Genomic DNA, 17,709 nt, shown 5'->3' on the forward strand with positions numbered 1-17,709 from the left:
TTGCAGGGTTTCAAATTCCTTTCAGATGCTGACCTATGGAACTGTTCCTGGATGGATGTAAAATGCATTGGTTGGCTTTTCTTTATATTTTTTGAGAATTATGTCATGTCATTAAAATTGTTAAACCTTTGAGATATTTTATTCCATATTTAAAGCCCGTTTTAAAGAATTTTTTGAAGATTCTTCCTGGAATTTGACATGTTTTCAAATATCAATCATGAATCTCAACTGCACACTTACAGGACAATCATTAACTTCAGTGTGATTATTCCCAGGCTTATGCTTGCAGTCAAGGATTTCATCATAGAAAATACACTATTCTCTTCAGCTGGTATGACATAAGAGCTGATAACTTTTAGGAATGTCACCTGAGTTTCTGAGATTTATTGGTTTTCAAGCTAGTAGATGACAAGAGGGAAAACAAAAATAACAACCAAACATATGAACAAACAAACAAACACACACACACACACAAAAAAAAAAAAAAAAAAAAAAAAAAAAAAAAAACCACAAGTACCAGTGATAGTGCCAAAAACTACTCCTCAATAAACTGTTCTCAGAATCACAGAATAGTTAAGGTTGGAATGAACCTCTGGAGCATACCTGGTCCAACCCCCTGCTCAAGCAGGTTCACTTAGAGGAGATTGACCGGAACCACAGTCTTCTGGTGAGTCAGCTGCTCCAACCAGGTATGTGCCATCTGCGATTTTACTGAGGGTGCACTTTACCCCATCATCCAGCTCTTTAATGAAGATGTTAAACAAGAATGGACCCTGTATGAACACATTTGTCTGTTGGTTTAAGTCAGAGATATGAGAATGCAAAATGTAAGAAGGAATGTTTTAGAGCCTTTGATTTTGTGTAACGTGCGTAAATATTGTCATCCTTTTTGCTTCATCTGCCAAGAGCTTATCATATTAATGTCAGCCTCAAAGAGGTCATGTGAAGGCTTATTAAGTGATCTTTTTAAATTGTCCTAATACAATAAGTTCTTTGATGAAAGTCATTATAGATGTGAATCCTCCTTTTACAAGCATTGAATCAAGGCTCAACTTCCTATTTTAAAGTAGCTGAGAAATTCAAAAATATATTGACAAACCACAAATGGAATCCCATCTGGCCATCTGAAGTTGAACTGTCATCAAAATAAAACCTAAAACTGTTCATGGAAGTAACACTGAAAATTAGGATTTTTTTTTTTTTTAAAATAAAATAAATAAATAAAAAGAATCCTAATTACATGAACATATATATGAACATATATGAACATATAATACATAACATATTACATGAACATATAATAAGAATACATTGCTTCTGCTCCTGTGCATACTTTCACATTAATTTGATGGTCACTGTAGCAAAACTGAAAAAAAAATAAAGGGCTTCAAAGTAACAACTGAAAAATTTATTCAAAGCTCATTTATAGTATAGGGACAGTGTCTCTCAACTCTCTGTTTTATAGACACCTAGGAAGAATGATCCATCACCAGAGTATGCTGGTGAGGTCAGTACAGGTTTTCCTCCATTTGCCAGTGAGGTATCTCCAGCGCAGACAGAAGCAACAACTCACTAATGTTAGAAAGTCTGATTATGAGCATGCTGTCTCAGACACAAGAAACAAAGCTATTTTTCTTCTACAACAGTTCTTTAATTTACTGTCATTGAAAAGATTGTGACTGGCTGTGCTGGCTGGTAAAAAGGCTGAAAGATGGACAATCAGTTTTCACCAGATACTGCTGGAGTTTATAACAGGGAAAGGATTCCTATAGATACATAGTAAATGACACATTCATGCCCTTTGACACACATTTCATCAAAAAAAAAAAAAAAAAAGTTAAAATTTGTTCTATAGAATGGATTCTTTCTTTTCCGTTGAAAGTGTGCTTTAAATTATAATTGTATATCATTCTGTTGAACTTTGATTGTTCTGTTTACTTTTAGTGTTAATATTCCTTATGTTATAAAACTAGTGCATATTTATTTTGTTTTCATTGTATACAGTCTATCTTACATGATTGCACCTATTCCCTTTTATTTTCCAGACCTATTGTTCAGCAGTTATTCAATACTTGTATGAAGCTCTTTGGTATTTGCCCGATTTTTCATATCTCTCCCTTCAACAGCATGATGAGAAAGATTTTTTTCTCTTCTTCATATTTTATTCATATAAAGAAAAAAAATATGAGATTGCTGTTGATGCTGGAAGTTTAATATTTTTTAGTTTAAGTAAACAATAGAAAATAGGGTATGCTTTGTTCCACAGGGAGGAAACTTTTCCATTATTTTCTTAACATCTAGCTTCTAGAAGCATGAGACTTCTACAAAAGAAAATACAGGGATTTTGGTTTTAGGAGAAATAATGAAAATTCAAAATATTTACTCTGACCTCAAATCTGAGGTTACACTGAGGTTATTTTGGAGAGGTGAGAAGGAAACAGGAGAATCAGAAACTGGGACTAAGAAGAAACTCAGAGGGGGCACTTGATCTCTCCCCCTTCAACAAGACAGGGTCAGTCTGGCCTTCCTTTTAGAAATGACTGAAAACGAAGAGAGATTTTTACAAACTACTTTACATGTACTGATTTATCCTAGATTTACATTACTGAGTAAGGCAAATGTTGTTGAAACCACCTCTAAACTCAACTTATTTTAATAAGTGACACAGTAATTTATTTTTTTTTATTAGCATTATTTTTAATGGATTTTTTTTAATGTTGTAACTGAAAACAACCCTGCATCGGCATGAGAAATGTGCTAGGTCTTCATTTAACTCTACTGATGGGATATCAGCTCCCAAAATAGCAGCAAATGAGGGAAATGCAAGGCCAAATTCAGATAAGTGCTGAATGGTTCCAAACCTGACAAAACCTTTTCAAGTGCCTCAGCATGCACTCAATCCTGGACTCCACTTTTTGGCATCTCCACCATAGCCAGACCAAGTACCATAAATGACACTTTCAAAATGATAACTTATAAATATATATACAGTAGGCTTTCTTGGAAATAATAGCTTTGGTTTATGACAGACCATGCACCAAATGGGTCAACTCTAACTCTCTTCTTTCTCATGCTTTCATTAGTGGGCTTTTCCTCCTTTATGGAGCTATGGGATTACTAAACACACAACTCCAACACACCTTTTCCAATAGACATGGATTTATACCTCTTGTCGTGCTCTTCAGACAGGGTCTACATGAGGTTTGAAGAAGAATTGGAGAGAGGACCATAGGGAAACTTTCCATGCCTTCTTATTTCATTGCTGCTACGCAGAGTAGGCTTGGGGTGGAGGAGAGTGAGAACTTTGCACCATCCAGCCATCAACCTCTTTTCATTAACAGGGTCTTGAGTGTTTAATGTGAGATCTCAGGGGCAATCCAGTTCCAATGTCATGCCAATTACCCTGCATTTCTCAAGTGGATTATTTAGCAGACTCTGCAGGAACTCCTGAAGGCATCTTTCCTCCCTGGTGGTTGATCCTTTTTCATAAGCATTTCCATTAAAGATGTTGCATCTTATTCCACAGCCAAATATATCTGCTAGATTCTGGTTTCCATCCCATTATTTAAGTGCAGTGGATCTACCTTCCCTACTAGGGACTGGATGACCATCGTAATACCCATTTCCAACCTTGGGATACCTAAGTAGTCAGTACCACTAAACAAAGGTATTTAAGTTACATGCTAATGTTTCTAAAGATATCATATTTGAAAGAACATTGAAAGGCTCTTTTGCTTGACAGTATAGAATAGCTATACTGTTAAGAGTTGCTGTTTTGAACATCTTGAAGAAATGTTGTTTTGGACACCCTGGTTTTTATTTTCCTTTAAAAATAAATCAGTGTAGTTTTCCTTCAAAAATTTTGGTTAAATTTATGTTTGTCTTGTGTTGTGAGAGAAGATTACTTGCACACTCTCATTAGTGGGGTCCTTAGCTGATGACAAAACAAAACAAAACAAAAGAGAAAGAGAGAGAGGGAAAAAAAAAAAAAAAAAAAAAAAAAAAAGAGAGAGAGAGAGAACTTTCCCCGGTGTCCATTTTGGAAGAGAAACAATTGAGGTCCCCAATGAGTGTCCTCTGGGCTCCTCTCCAACACAACAGGCAATCTTCTGCAATGTTTCCCCAAAAGGGCAATATCATTTTCATCAGGAAATTTCATCAGGAAATTTCACCTTCCTATTCATTGTTACTGTTAGTACTGATTGTCCTGTGCTTTGCACCAGGGCTGGTCCTTCAGGCCTGCCCGTTGATAAGGTATGTGCTTGGATATTACTGGCCCCCAACAATCTGACCTAAAACCTACAATCCCTTTATATAAAGGGAAGAAAAACCATGATTCTCATATTGGGATAAATTTGTTTCCCAAAAGAATCCACGTCTTGGTGTTTTCAAGAGCAAGGCTATGAGAATAACACAAGAATAATAGCATGATAACAATGTCAGAAAAAAAGGGAAACCACTGCTGAAGCAGCCTATGTGAGAGATTGAGGTTTAAAGGAAAAAGCAGTATACAGAATTGCAGGAAACAAACAAACAAAAAAACTCCCTTAACATTAAAAAGGTGAAGGCACCTAAGGCACTGAGCAATACTTCAGAGTTTGAAAAATATATATTGTACATTCCCCTTCACTGATTCACTTTCTCCTCTTTCTCTGATAAGCAACTGCAGTTCCTTTTTCTCTCCTCTAGATCTTTCTCCTTCTTTTCCATCTGTTTTAACACCTCTGCCTGTTCTCTGACATGCAGTGTCTCTCAAGACATGTACACACCTACACCTTGCAGTCAAAACCAGTCCAGATCTGTTTTGCATAGACAAGTACTTTATTCCTTTACTTCAGTGGACACTGTAATACAGAAGTATCTCACCTCTAACCACAAAATCCTCCTTTTGCCTTCTGAATTCTCTGAGCAGCAGAAGCAATTTTCCTACTTACTGAATAAACAAATTTTGATAAATAAAACAAACAAAGCCTTGGAACTACCTGTCAGAACACTCCTGTTCTCTTCACGATCTCTTTACTGATAATGATACAAAAATGAGATATCATACACGACAATAGTCATACTGGAGCTAATCCAGTGCAAGCTGCACCTGGTGTGGTGATTTTACTCAGGTGGGGAGCTGAGCTCCACCACAACCGCTCTCTCACTCCCCCTCTCCTCAAAGAGGAAGGGGGAGAAAATACAACACAGAGAACTTGAGGTTTGAGATGAGAAAGGTTAAATTAAAGAGAAAGGGAATGGGAAGAAAAAGAAACAAAAGAAACAATAAGTCCGTGTGGAAGCACAGAGAGAAGGGAAAAAAAATTATTCTCTACTTCCCATCAACGAGCGATGTTTGGCCATGTCCTGGGAAGAAGGGCCTCAAAACATGTAGTGGTTGTTCAGGAGGAACAGTCCCCTCCCCTACAAGGCCCCTCTTTTTATTGCTGAGTGTGACATCAGGTGTTATGGAATATCCCTTTGGTTGGTTTAGGTCAGCTGCCCTGGTGATGTCCCCTCCCCATCACTTGCCCACCCCCAGCCTGCTGGCTCTTGGGGGCTTGGAAGGAGTCCTGATGCTGTACCAGTACTATGCAGCAATAGACACAACACTGGAGTGATATCAGTGCTGTTCCAGCTACGAGTGCAGAGCACAGCACTGTGTGGGCTGCTACAGGGAAAGGTGACTCCAGCTCAGACAGACCCAACACACCTGGAAGCAACACAGCCTCATCACTGAGGATATAAAAGTGTAGCTACACTCCAGCTTTAAAGCTTTTCCATTTTACCTTTCACACACAGGCTAGGCTTTGTACACCAGAGCCTGGCATCATATTCTGGGCCCACTGAACTCAGAAGGGCAAAAAGCTCAGTAGTACTATGCAGGACCCTGCAGTGAAGAGTGAGCTGTTTTCTTCACTCCATTACTCAGCAACAGTAAGTAGCTGATGCAATAGCATAGGACCCTGTCTGCAGATTAAAAAGACTTCAGCCAAATAAACTTTATTTTTTTAAGCAAATGTCTAGTGAATGTATTTTAAGTCTGAAAATATCAATCTATCAATAAATAATAAAACCTTTCATAAGAGGACTACTATGATGTTGTCTTTTTTATTGGTGCCAAGAAGAGCTCAGTGCGTCGAAAATGGGATGGAATGTGTTTCTATGGATTCCTAAGTACCATTTGGGCATATGAGAGAACTGTGAATATCTCCTCAGCCTGGTTAACAACCAAGAATTATAGGAGAAATCTAGAAAATTGGTTCTCCTGAAAGTTTCAATATGACTTGTCAATAAGTGTTGAGACTATAATAAAACCAAAGACTTTTCATTGTTCTTCTTTTTCATTCTTCTTCTTTTTCATTCTTCTTCTGCTCTCCCTTTATTTATTTAATTATTTGTTTGATATAATTTATTTTAATAGAAGAAAATGTATGGGGAAAGGAAATACTTAAGTCCCAAAGTCCATTTGTACCATATAACAACTCATCATATGATAAGAGGTCTTAATATTCTGCTTGTGACTGAGAAGTCCAATAAGAGTTCAGGTTGACTTGTTTCTTCACTGTGGTCTCTAAGTTAGAAACACTCTTTCTCTATGATAAGTTCATTATTTTGTAGATACAGCCTGACATCACACGAGTTAACATGCTCAGGGGTCACTTTATCCATTTAATGTATTGCTGTTCCTTTCTTTGTAGTAGCCTCATTATTTGTGATATTTAATCAACTGTTTGAACTAATTAGAAAAAGGAATTGAAAAGCAGTTGGAAGACAGAATTTGTCATGACAGTACACAGGAATGCAAATCAGACTATGCTTTTCTTGACAAATTTTAATGTTAAACTACAATACAGATTGGGTAACCTGAACTCTGAGTAGGCTGAGCTGAGTGAGTTAGGCCATTGTAATCAGACATATGCTTCTGGTTCAAAAATATACTGTTTTGATTTGTTTTATTTTGAAATATTTCTTATGTGATGTATTCCTGCGACCCTTAATTTCCTGATAATTTCTGTAGCAATTTTTAATTTCTTTGAAGTTCTACTCTACTTGTTTGCACTAAGTTCCTTTATGGTCAGACATTATAAAAATGTCTTTACAATAATTTCTTAAAATATCTGGGCAAAGGAATAAGACAGAAAATTACACATTTATTTTGAGATTAACTATTATTTAAAAGTTGGAAGGAAGTATTACATACCCATGGAGACAGTTAAATATAGTGGAAACCAGTAGTTTAGAATCATTACACTTCAGAAATGTCAACAATATTGTTTGGTCTGGTGCCAGGGAATTAGGGCATCCATGTACTTGTAATATTCTAGTACTAATCACAAGACTAGAAATATCACAGCTGAGGAGGTGGATTTTAAAAGTAGCAAGAGGAAACAGTGTAATCACCATTCACACTGATAACAAGAATCTGAATGCAGCTTTGCTCATCTGTGTAAGCTGGGTGCCTTTCAGAACTACTGTGTATTTGAAGAACTTTAACAACTTTCTCAAGAGGCCAGAAGCAGCTGCTCTACTGGCTTTTATTGCTTAACATTTTGCAGGTTTCTTGCCTTATCTTACCAGCAACACTTAGCAAAACCATCTGGACTAAGACTCTTTATGAACCTAATGACATTTGGATGCTGATACTGCATTGAGATAAGCTACTTGCCCAGACAGTCTTCACCGTCTGAGGATGTTGGCCAGACACAAGCTGGGGAGTTTGTCATTAACTGCTCTTGGGTATTCAAGTCAACTTAGCTTCTGACCGGCCTAGAAACCTATGCCTGAAGAAAAGCTCCAGTTATTATTTATCTGCCAATAATCAGTATTTCTGTGTAACAATATGTTGAGATTAAAAGAGCGGATGAGTGTTATGAGCCTTCTGCAGTGAACAAATTTAAATTTCCTTTCCATTGAATTGTTATCACCAGACTTGTTCAGTCAAGAATGCAAGAGACCTCAAGAAAAAAATCTAACTGATTGATGGGTTCCCACTTTATAAATCTCTAGTATAGACTACAGCTGACTTTGTGGCTCACAAATCCCAAAGGGCCAGAGGCAGTCTCTGCTCATCATGATCATGTTGAACTGTGGCTTGGACCTGAAGAGCCAAGAAGGGAAGCCTTCCACTGTCATGTTGATTCCAGGACAGGGAAAGGCAGTGCTTCTCTACCATGTAAGCCTGAGACCTCTTCAAAAACAGGGTGCTTTGGGAAAACTTTACTGGCTTTCTCAAGAGGGTGGAAAAAGGAATTTTATTATTATCATTTGATATTTGTCATTCTTAAGGTCAGAGAAGAAAGGTTGTTGTCTGTTAGGTATCTCCAATACAACAAAATGTAGAAAAACAAACAAACAAACAGTATAAGCACACAGACTTTAAAATAATAGTAATCTATATATATGTAAACAACATATCAGTTGTAATCAAGAAAGAGAAATAACTCTGTATTTAGTGCTTTAGCTATGAAAAATGTACAGAAAAATGCCACAAGGAAGAAATTGGATACTAAAGTGAAGAAATGAAAGGTTCTTGGTGAAAAAAAAAATAAAAAAAAATAAAAAATCAAGTAATTGCAACATGAAAACACAATACTGGTAATTAATACAAGAAGTCACAGGTGAAAAAGAAATCTTACAGAGGAAAAGCAGAGGAAAAGAATACTTAAGTCCCTCAAGCTGTGCAGAGTCAGAGTGCCAATGAAAATTCAGTAGCTAACACAGGGAAAGGAAAAATCAAACTGCTGCTGGAGGAAGTTGAGATGTGCATTGACAGCACAACTGTGAGTAGGCAGATCTAAAAGACATATATATCTTGCTTTCTCTGTGAGGTCATGCAAGGACACTGCCAAAGAAAATGAAACCAAACAAGATTGTTAAGAAAAAATAGAAGGGTACACAAAACCACTGACCAACATTTATTGATTATAAATTTCATAAAACTATAAAGCTCATTAAAAATTATAGGAAAAAAATAAATACTATTGAACAATGAGACTGCTTCTCATTTGTAATGTTCTCATTTCATAATTTTGCCCTTTCCACTTTGACAAATAAGGTTGGGTGAGAAGGAAAGAATGGCATTAGTCACAGCAGTTTGTTTGTTTGTTTGTTTGTTTTTCTTCTGCAATAATGAAGGAAAATCAGATTTTCTCATGAAGTTAACATAACCGAGGAAAATATCAAGGTTTACCTGTGATTTTGGAAGGCAGTAACTGTGTGTAATTCTTTTGTATCATTCCATTTCAAAAAATTCTTCTCTTAGGCTTTTACCAATATAAAGAGAGTGATAAAAGTTGTTTATGGAACATGCAATAGTATCTACTTGTAATATCTCCTTTAAATCATTACTATATTGTAGATATCTGGTGTCTGCCTTTGACTCTTTCTGTCCACTGTCTTACCACTTTCTGTCCCTTGTCAATGAGTTTGGTAAGGAGCACCTTATTCACAGTATCTTGAACAAGAATCATTTGATTATAAAGAAAATGTTCAATATTTATTGATACTTATCAATAAATAGTAGGCTGTCCATATTTAAGTATTACTACCTCAAATAAACATAAATACAGAAAATTTGCTTAAAGCATTTATCTATTCTTTTTAGTGAGATATAAGGCAGAACTGAATTTTGTTGATAAACTGAATTAAACAGTAAACAGAGAAAATCCAAGCTGTCATTTGACCTTCTTGTGAAGAAATATGGTAATGCACAGGGAGGCTTCTCCATGATTCTCATCTGATACACAGACTTGCAGAGACATAGTTGACTGCATATGACACTTGGCAGAAAATCAGCAAACAGCAGTGTACCGTTTAAATCTTTTCAAGAATTTTGAGCAGAAATATGTACACAGAATAAAGAACATCCATAAACTGAATCAAATCATACAGTTAGTGATAATGTGCACATTTCAGAATTCTTTTCCTAACACAGTCGAAGTGCCAACAAGGTAGACATTGAAAATAAAATATTGCCTTGAATAAAATTAAATTAAATTAAACATAAATAAAATACATTAAAAATACTTTATGTGCAACATTACTGCTAATTGTAAGATTTGTTTTCAGGAAAAATGAAAAATAGGTATCTACTTACCACCTGTGCAGTGTATCTACTTTTTCATTTTGGTATTTTTAACTTCTTTGGGAATGTTTGGTTTGGATGCTAGCATAGCATAAGGAAGTAAAATGATATCACAGGCAATTTAAGTTCTATGGGTTAATTAATGCCTTGAGCTCCATGTGGATGCCAGGCAAGGAATATGACAGGAAAATTTGTAAGAACTGTGTTGAAGCTCTGCTGCAAGCTAAGAGACAACAACAACAAAAAAGAGTTTACAGATAGGAACATACAGCAGACACATTACAGCCTTCAGTACTAACAGGGACATTTAAAAAGTGAGTCAGGGTGCATTAGACCTGGAAAGAAAGCTGTGAGGTTTGGTTTATGTCATGGAATGATAACCTCATGATATAGACAGAATATCTCAGAGACTTTTTGAAAGCAGTATGTAAGATCAAAAAAGCTGTCAGGTTACTGACATGGATGCAGCAGTTAACATGGAGACCACAGTATACATCAGATTTTGAATTAGAGAAGGAAGCTGATTCTTTTGTTTCCAGGCCAGGAATATTCTTTCTGGAGACCACAGAATTTTCTTTTTCATGGTTGTTTAAAATACATCTTGCTCCTGTATTAAAGAATTTATTTATCCACCTGCCAAGAGAGTGGTCAGACACTGGGACAGGCTCCCCAGGGGGGTCATGGCACCAAGCCTACCAGAGTTCAAGAAAGCATTTGGACAACACTCTCAGACACATGGTCTGATTTTTGAGTGGTCCTCTGGGAATGCAGCAGCTGGACTGACAATGATCCTGGTGGGTCCCTTCCAACTCAGGATATTCTATGATTTTATGAATTTTGACATGTTAAGTCACACTATGACTAATCACTAACTGGGGTGTACTTTTTGAAATACAAGTTCTCCACTGATTTTCCAGTGTAGTTGGAACAGGTAATGAAAAGATTTACCAAAATGAGTCCTTCTTGCTATTTTGAATAGGATTCAAATCCCCTAAAGCTAGGGAAAATGTCTTCCACAGCTTTAGCATAGTCTCTATAATGTTCTATTTATATTCTTACATGGCCCTTATATCACCATAGCATCTGACTACCTTCCAGACTCCTATTATACAGCTACCTTACTTCAGTTGCAATGCTCTTACATAACTTTTCTGCTTGGAAAAAAAAATGAAGAGTGTTATTTTTAAGCTATTTAAAACTGCCTGGTTTATGTGTTTATATTTAGACAGAGTTGCCTCTTGCACAGCAAAAAATGATGCTTTGAAGCAATTCTTCATTCCAGTGAGTGCTTATTGTATAACTGAAGGCTATTACAAAACCCAGAGCCTGAGTAAATACTTACACCATAGACTGGTATTCAGTTTGGATATAGTATTCGGGGCTTGCTTTTTACCATGTCATGAAAAAAGTCCACTGTCTAGGACTGAATTGTTGAGAACTTTTATCTGTTCATTGTGAAAAGTCATGGAAATTCTGAAGAAAAGAACAGACAGATCTTGTTCTAAAGAGAACAAAAGATACCTACTGGGTATTGCAGTCACAGTGACAGATCATTTCTACAAGAAATCTAAGGGGAAACTCTTAATAAACATGTACGGAAATGAGGGTACTTATGCTGATATATTTTTGCATTACATGTTAGCAGAAACAAGAGAAAATCTGCATATGGTATATTACCAGATTTCTAGTGATACTTTTTTTGTTTGTTTGTTTAAAAAGCATACATTGAGTTCTAAGTATGAGTTCAGTTTTGCATGGATCATGTACTCAGAAATGGTATGGTGCTGCCTCTCAGAAATTTTTCTGGGAATTATTAGCATCTACTTATTAGATTTTATACACAGTACTCCAAGATTTAGTGCTGTGTGACACTTTCCGGAGATGTAACTCTATCCTATGCTTCTACAGAGTCAAAATTGTAGTTCCTTTGACTCAGTGTCTCTCTGTTAGATAAACAACCATAAAAATATATGGAATTTTATGGTCCAAATTTCCATACTGAATGCCTGTAAACATAGTAGACCTACAGCAAATAATCATCAATAGCAAAAGTTTCTAGGAAAAAAAAATCTAAATATTTTATATTCATTCAGTTTGCTTTAAGCCAACTGTTCCACAAACCAATTTCACCATCAGAGACAGACATGGTCATGAAGAGGCTAAGTAAATATGAATGATCTGACCTGGAAGAAATAAAAAATTATAGCAATAAATTCCCAAAGCTGAACACTTCCTTGCCAGATTTGAAAAAGCAATGAATTTCCTTGGTACTGCTTCTTAATCTAGTATTACTATGTCCAAGAACAGGTGTTGCAAGACATTTTTAGATAGTGTCCCTAGTCCATATATGCATTGTGTCAGTGACATGTATAGCCACTGACATCTAAAACATGAAAGGAAGACCCAAATATTACTGAACACACTCTACCATAAACAAGGTTTCTCCTCTTTAGCAAACCAGATGCTGAAGTCATGTCAACATAAAGAAATTTATCTGTAAGGAGTGAAGACAACATGGAGTTCACCACCATTGTCAGAGCCAATCTGTTCAGATCAGGAAAACAAATCGTCTTTGAACTCTTTTGGAGATTAGAGGAAGTGTTTTCAGTCGCAGCTAAGAAAAATTCTGTTTTCTTCAACATAACAGACCAGAAACATAAATAACCAATTTAAAGGGACCTTTGTTCCTCTTATATTGAGACATGGATTTATGGATATATCTCATCTACAGTTTCATTTTCTTTCTCCCATCCTCTTGTTTATCCTACTTAAAAGACCTATTTCTTTATTAGATACTTATATTTTTATATATTATATATATTATGTTATATATATTATACTTACATTATTAGATACTTATTTCAGTATCTATTCCTATTAAGAAGAGAATTTAAAAAGTCAGAAATTGACAAGTTCAGTTTTATAAGGAATGTTGTCAGTCTTAATCTGTAAGGAGGTGATGAGAGTGCATGGATCACTTCTGTCATTTTTAGGCTTTCTTAAAAATAAAATAAATAAAATAAAAAACAGGGCATACAACTGTAGCTTAAACAACCTTCCAGAGAGATTTTCTACAGATGTTTTCTGACAACTGAACAGTTAAGCTGTTCAGTTATGTCACAGTAATGCAAACTTTGTACATTTTTTGTATATGAAATGCCAAGTAGGAAAAGCCCTTTTGCACAGAAGTATTATAACCAAACTTGTTCAGCCCAAGATAAGAAGATTCATCTTATTTTTAATACCTTAAGGAAGTCATAGTATTAGATGTCCTATAAATACTTAGGAAGAAGCAGTTCTCTCGCATAAGGATTCTTATTCTGGTTTTGTATCTAAAACCTGAGAGATTTTTCAAGATTTTTAATTTTCTTTTAATCTATCACTTCTATCACATAAAATGAGGCAGAGAAACAAGACTTGACTCTTCCAAGGGAGATGTTTTATTAAGAAAAAAATGTCTTGTGAAAAAACTTTGTCCTTTGTTCACATTTTTGTGCTTCACAAGGCTCCACAGTTTGCATAGTCAGCTCTACATTCCTCTCACCCTCTTTGCTAGCAGTGTCCTGGATGTCAGAAAATTAATAAAGGTTATTAACTTGATAAGATGGAGATGGATGATAGGAACAGAGTGACAGGAGTTTTTCTTCTCTCTTGTCACTCAAGATGACTTAAGTTTCTGCACACAGAGTAATGCCCCACCAATTGCACATTCTCCCCCACTCATTCTCTAATAGCTCTAATCTAACTTTGCCCAGATCTTTACAAGACGGGAGCTGTTATCAGTTTGGGTTATGTTGTGGTCTGAGAAGATAAACATCCTTTCCTCTGACATGAATTTGAAGTGCTTTGATTGCATGCCAGTGATCACCATGAGCTCCTACAGGCAAAAGATGGATGGCCTTCCACAGTCCTTAGTTTTGACTGGGTCCTTCCTTAGGCTTCTCCTGCTCATCTCTAGCTCTTGGCTCCCCCAGAACTGGTCACCAAAACTTTCTTTCCTCTCAAACCTCCCTTATACACAGCCTTTATCTGTATGCTTCCTAAATCGGCTTCAAGGCACTGTTAGTGTCTGAACCTCAACACTCTGACAAACAGGTTTGTGCACATGAGGTCTACTTACAATCATAGAATCATAGTTGGAGAAGACTCTTGGGATAATCAAGTTCAGCCACCAACATAACACTATCAGGTCCACCACTAAAGCATGTCCTTAAGCATCACCAGGATCAAGACCTCCTTGCCCACAGTGGGATAAAAGCAGACCTATTGGAACAATTTTCACTCCAGCTTTATCTTATGAGCTGTCAGCAACATAACATGACAGCTCTTGCAAAGCTTTCTGAATGCAGCCATGATGAAGATGATTCACAATATTCCTCTCTAGCCCTCCTGTGCATGAGGGAGTACTTGGTGCCCTTTTCACAGCAGCTTCTGCAAACAACATTTCCCTCAGAATCTTCAGCTGAGGTTTCTGTATGTTTCCTCTCACATGCTGTCTCCCATCAAGGTGGCAATCTCTTGGCAGATCTTCTCTGTGTACCACATGTTATATGACATTCCTTTCTCAGACTTCTTTTTAGTTTTGTGCATGTCACCACATTGCTTTCATCACCAGCCCTGGTTGGCTTCTTTATATCTGTAACAGAATTCATCATTTCTGGTTCTGTTCCTCTCCCTTCCTGGGTAATAATGGCTGTTTTTTGGTTTTGGATTGCAACAGGCTACACAATATAATAAATTGAAAATCTAATATTCTGAGGAAACAGAATAAACAATTCTTTTTCTTCTGCATAACCTTTCACAGACCCAAAAATATTGCATGTCTGTGTTTCAGAAGCATTAAAAATTGGTGATAGAAATTCATCACAAAACCTCTTCAGGTAGTCTAACTTCAGTGTCCTGCCCTGTCTTCCCAATTTTGTATGTATACCCCATCTCCTTTTTCATTACAATTTTGCAGCTGCAATTCATATTATTTTAGAAGAATGGCTAACAAGTTTGTAAAATACTGATATGTATCTTGAGTTTGTTACACATATAAATACACAGTATGGGAGATTCTTGACAGAGCAGTGAAAGACACTGCATACTCTTAAACATTATAATATAGTTACATGACTGCAGAATCAAGCTATCAAAACATTTAAATCCAGCATCTATCAATGTTTCATAAACTAGTGATCAGAGCCCTAAATTATCAAGAGACTATTTCATGCATTCCTTGTTTACATTTTCAAATTCAGTTTAGCTCCTCCCACTTTATTCAAATATAAAAGAATCCAATAATATTTATTCAAATATCTTTCTTACATATAGGTGTCATATAATGGTAAACTTGTTGATTGTCATGATGACAAATCCTTAGTTGAAACTCACGGTTTAGCTGTTTTGTCTCCCGCAATCCCTGAGATATATCTACCTGAAATTTGCTCAGTTCTGGATAGGATTCTTGTAGTTAACAAAATAGATTAAATATATATATTTGACATTCCTTTAGAAATTAGCCAGACTGAATACACAAAAATAACACATGCACCTAACAATGCAACTGTATTGTATTAGACAAATCATTCATGCATCATGCATTTAATCTGGCACTTCAGCTCTAAGCAGGTTGCATCTAAGAAAAGTGTTCAGTGAGGTTCTTTATCTGTGTCAGCACCAAGAAGAATGTGGAGTTCTGGAATTTTTCTCTGTTTAGTCTTGTCCATCATTTGTTTCTGTAATTACAAGGCCAAGTTCATAAAATCTGATGTACTATATTGCCAAATCTGTGTTAAAACTATGAAATTTCTTTTACCCTTGTAAGTGATAGAAAACATCTAAGATGTATTTGCAAGGCCACTACAAAAGGATTCTAATTAATCTATTTTCTGTTGACCCAAACACAGGTCTAATAATCCACAAATTTAAATCTCATCGTTTCTTTTCACTTCTTGTTTTGAAACAAGATTATTTCCTCAAACATGTGTGTTTAGTTAATGCATATTTTATTAAATTCCTGTGTAGGGAATGCACGTTCATACCTCTGATAAAGGCCATTTGTTGTACAGCTTTATAGGCATAAAAACTGGGAGGGTTAGGGTACATCATTAATTTTTAAAGATAAATTTTTTAGACACAAGAGTGAAAGTAATTATGTCTTCCTGCTTTCCAAAAAAATGTAGGAGCTTTAAGATCTTCAAGATTTTAAAGTATTGCCTTGATGCTGTTCACTTAAGAACATAGCTCTTGTTTCTGCAGAAGGGAGAATTTAATCAGTTTGGGTTTGGTTGTTGTTTTTTTTTTGTTTGTTTGTTTGTTTGTTTCATCTTGTTTTGTTTATTTAAGGAATGGAAGTAAAGTTAAAGGTTCTCTCCTTCCTCTGAAATTTGTTGACATGTAAACTTTAAGTCTATGTAAACTTTAGGTTAAACATTGAAGGACTGTTGCCTGAATCTTAATTGCAGTCATAAGAAGGGTTTCCAATGTTTATCTTTTTCTGAGGCCTTTGAATGGCTAGGTAAAGACAATGTTGAGTACACAGGACAGCTGCTGCTCTTAGGCTCAGCAAAAAGAATTTAGTGACACTGAAAAGGGGCCTAATTTTTTTGTAAAATATTCCTAGCATAACAAACTTCTTTTGGAATATTTGTTTCTTTATCTTAGGAAGGGTTAGTTTATAACCCAAGATCCCATTTTTATAAGATATTTTAAGGGGTAATTACTCTGTTCACCACTCAGTTTGTTGACAGTAAGAAGAGTTTTTCAAAGCTCAGGCCAAAACCTTCACATTTCTGTCATTGAATTTCTGTAGTTTCTGAATTTATTCATTTACTCCTCCCCCCTAGAATAATTACCTCACAAGATTTATTCTGTCTTTTGTCATTTCACTTGAAAAAGTCCAGTATATCCTTCATCTTTATATCAGCAGAAGGAATTAAATATGACTCAGCTTTGAAAGCCAGAGATAAAGGTGTCCAGTTATGACATCTTAACTATAATTTTCAGTTCACAAACTGGAGAGTTGAATTTGTGAATAGACTATATATGTTGCAAATATTCATTTACATTTGGAAAGAAACTTAAAAAAAAAAAAGTACATGAAATAAACGTATTTCTCGTGTTTTTTCATTTGCCTTTTGGATTCATCATACCAGCTTTTTCAGCTTCAGGACTGGTCATCTAAAATCCTATGTACATAGGCTAACAAAAATTGTATTTTATTCATTAAAAAATTCAAGTATATCAATTTACAGATATTTTGTGAGCATAAGTGTTCAGTGGTAACACCTCAACAGTGTCAGCAGCTCTCATAGTTTAATCAGACATGGAATATTGTGCATCTTCCATACAAACTTCAGGACTGAAGAGTAATAATTTCAACCTTCACTAAACAGAAAATAAAGATATTACATAAGTCCTTATGCAATATCCTTATCCTTATATTTGTAGAACTTTAAATGTTAAAACAAAAACAACTACAAAAAAGAAAACAATAGTGAGTATATATATTAATCCCACAAATTATGTATTTATTTATTAATTTTGAAAGATGTATTCCTCATGTTAGGGTGTTTAATACTGACAGTTCTTTATGATAGAGGGAAAGATTATCTAGCTATATAACAGAGTACGTCCTGGAAAAGTAATTCCAAATA

This window comes from Anas acuta, chromosome 3, assembly GCF_963932015.1.
Source record: "Anas acuta chromosome 3, bAnaAcu1.1, whole genome shotgun sequence".
NCBI lineage: Eukaryota > Metazoa > Chordata > Aves > Anseriformes > Anatidae > Anas > Anas acuta.